Source organism: Ruditapes philippinarum, unplaced genomic scaffold (genome assembly GCF_026571515.1).
Source record: "Ruditapes philippinarum isolate M1 unplaced genomic scaffold, ASM2657151v2 ctg77_1_1_1_1, whole genome shotgun sequence".
In the NCBI taxonomy this organism is placed as follows: Eukaryota; Metazoa; Mollusca; class Bivalvia; order Venerida; family Veneridae; genus Ruditapes; species Ruditapes philippinarum.
Window position 1 is genome coordinate 284,800 of NW_026864370.1, and position 3,751 is coordinate 288,550.

At 29.9% G+C, this 3,751-nt stretch overlaps 1 long non-coding RNA gene across 1 annotated transcript; it reads right to left on the reverse strand.

The window, feature by feature from the left end:
• Positions 1-1,231, reverse strand: LOC132725364 (uncharacterized). Its single transcript, XR_009625042.1, has 2 exons — positions 1,140-1,231; positions 1-937 (listed from the first exon to the last, which is right to left on the reverse strand). It is a non-coding gene; the product is annotated as an uncharacterized LOC132725364 (long non-coding RNA).
• Between the last annotated feature and the right edge of the window lie 2,520 nt (positions 1,232-3,751).

Here is a 3,751-nt window from a genome sequence, read left to right on the forward strand (position 1 = left end):
TTAGTATTCAATTTCTTTATTTCTAGATCATTATTCAATAAAGTTCAAATGGCTAACAAATAAATGTAAAAATTGAGTATATTTGAAATATGTGTACATGTACACTGTATATAGATTGCACATAAAATAGAAAATAAAACATGTATCTAAAATATCACACCCATTTTCAAATAAATTTATAAATAAATAAATAAATAAATAAATTAAGTGTAAGCAAAATTTAAAAGACATGGATTTCAACTTAAAAACACACAACACAGATATTAAACATCAGAGAAGATAAAAATTTTGACATCATTAGGTTGGACACAAACAATATCTCTACAAAAAGATCATTTAGTAATAATACTTTTTAAGATCACAAAAGTTACGTATATAATGATAATAATTCTTTCAAATAATGAAAGAGTATCACAATAAGAATACAGCGATATCATTATTTATGCAAACTTTAACGTATATTGTTTCGTACACAATTAAAGTTTACACCACTGAGTATTATAAAATACAAATGTTCGAGCATAAAAAATTCAACAAAAGTTACAAAAGTAGCTCAAGTATGAACACAAGTGGTAAAAATGAAAAATGTTCATTGATATTTAGTTGTAATAATAATCACAAAGTTGAATATCACAGTTGGAATTGATGTATCTTCTTATTACCAGAACTGTTGATCATTCTCCTCACTAACTTCTATTGAAAGTTTTTGTTCCTTTGGAGATCCCATGAACATGTCTAAAAAGGCCGAAATAACACGATTACTCTTACATCTACATCGGGAACCAATATTTACGCACATTTTCCCAATAGGACACCTTCGATACCGACAGCAGTTCGCTTGTGGTCGGGTGGCAATTTCCGACACCATATGTAATGCTATCAGGCATATGAGTAAATAAGCTGCGTTTCTAGTTTGCATGGCAAGGAACTCTTCAAACTGAAAGAGAAAATAACATTTAAATTTATAAAAGTAAATCTCTTATCCGCATATAAATGGTTTATAGTTTAAATTAATAAATGTATTGTTTAACAATATAGAAATGAAAAGAATAAAGAAATAATTTGACTTGTTTCAGACTTAAAATGATAAAATAAAGTTTTCACTTTCTTAAAATTAGAAATCTTAACGTTAAAATTACCTTGATATATTCAATTATATAAAGTTGTTAACTTTATTTTCTTTGCTGCGTTATTGTAGTTTGTAGTTATATAAAACTAATTTGAATTGAAAGGCACGCTCGTCTGCTTATATAGTTGTATTATATCCGGGAATGTAAATATAAACACACCACTTGACACATGAGGTTTATTACAGCGCGGGATGATGTTTTTTCAGCCAATCACGGACAAGATCGTAAAGAAGAATGCGAGACGTCACAAACTTGATTGATAGTTACGTTCCGCTTGAATACTGCGCCTTAATGGACAAAGTTTCGATAATACTTACTTCTTGCTATAAATCACGTTAGATCATTTCGTCATTTTAAAATGAGGCAATTTTCTACATGTGCCTTAAAATAAAAACATTTATTGCGCTATTTTTTTGCAATTTAATGCTGACATGAAATCATAGGAGCGTATGTCAAGATTATTGTTTTTTTAATTTGACATACTATGCCATACATTCGAAAGTTTATTGCTGGATATCATCATCGCATTACATCCCAAATAGATTCAATTGATTTGTAATGGTTGATAATGTTGGATAATCAAGATAATATTGATCTTTCTTCTTTTCGTTTAGCCAATCCCCTGTATGAATCCTATATTTCTCTAGTAAGAAGAATATAAACAACGTTTGAAAAGATTTAAGTTTGGAACAACTTAAAGCAAGACATGCGGGTTTTGGATGTGACTTGTGCAATATTAGCGCTTATCTTGCATTGGCTCAGACGGGCTGACCACGTATGCGGGGAAGGTATTTCAGTGATAAACTTATATGGGGATAATGATTATGTGTGGTAATCAGTAGTTTTTTTGAATTTGAAAGTATTTTTGAAAGTATGGACATGTGAATTTCCGATTTTTAAGGACAAATAAGAAGAAAAGAAATTAATAATTATCGATAGTAATACTTTTCCAATTGCCCTCTTAACAAAATTAAAATGTGCAAATATCATCATATATTGTTAGTTTAATTATTTTCGAGGAAACTCAAGGTTTTTTATTCACAACAACAGATGTTAAGTGATGTGTGGCAGTTGTAAAATGTTGCGCCTTATGGTATTCAATATGTGCGTTATGCGTTTCTGGAATTTTGTGGTCACTGGTTTTAATATTTTCGGAGCTGTAACTTGAAATTCGATTTAAGGTGGTGCTGTATGGGTCAATGATGAAACGCTGTTCAATTTCTCTCAGAATAAGGCCGAATCAATGAAATAATGCAATTTTCACCCTAATACTTATGTTTCTGTTTCATAGGACTCAACGAATTCCTGATCTTCAGGACGATTTTACCCCGAGTAATGCTAGTATTTAATAACTGGAACACTTAGCCATTTCATGAAACACTTCATAATCTTACATTTTATCTTTTCTAACTGTTATATACTTTCTATTGACTATACTTTGTGTAATTATGAAACAGAAATGAGACATGTGCATGAAATAAATGAGTTTCTTATTTACGTGCTTTGAATATTGTAAATAAATATTTGATACTAAAAATGAAATCAGTGCATCCCAGTGAAGTTAGGTTAAGCACTTACTTATTGCATACACACTCAATACCTGCTTATAGTAATGAATTTAATGTTTTCTTTTTATTGTTTGAGATTGGACCTACTTAAGGTCGTTAAATAGCTCAGGAAATAAACAATTATGAATGTATTAGCTCATCCTTTCCTTGGCCATATCGTTATAATGATAATCATAATGATAATAAAATAAACGTAATCGCGAAGGTGGTACCTTATGGCCACTTAATTATATACTTCCAATATTGGTCGCAAATATATTACCAAGGCTTAACCTACACAACACTATATAACATTTCCTTTTCTTGTGGTTGAAAAAAGTTAAGTTTCCATTTTGGGACAGACTTTTCGCAAAAAAAATGACTTCACAAAGTTATCTTTTAACAAAATGTATTTGAATTAGTTCTCAAACCCATTTTTTCTTGGAGGACCATAATGCGCTTTTTATTGAATGTCGCAAATTGTCCATGGTCACGTTTACCGATGTCTTCTAAATTTGTAAGTCATTCTGCATATAAGAATTATTAATTTTGTCGGAGCCGTTACAATGGGGTTGTATACGGTAATATTCATTAACTGCTGCCGTCAATGACCTGGCCGCTGGTGAAACCGTTCCGGAGTTGTTAAGGAGTTTTATTAAGGATTTGTTTTTCAAACAAATACTAAAAAACAAAACAATACTTGGTTAAATAATTCTTTTACTTATATAATACATATATTACATATATACATGTAATATAAACAATATAAACAATCATACATGTGAAAGGATTGAGTGAAACTCTCTCCTGATTGAATAACTTTACATACCATGGAAAATATCAACAACAAAAACGTTTATTGCCATTCTAAGTAATTGTCATTTGAGCAAAAACAATATCACATATAAGTGTTATTAAAAAGAATGATAAAGATCAACAATAAAAAATTGTGGTTATACAAATTACATGTTTAGTCACTGAGGAAAAGGGATGTTATCTTTTATTATCTAAATAAAACTGGCGCTTCAAGTGTCCTTTATTTAAATGAGCAATATTATATTGTAAGGTTACTTC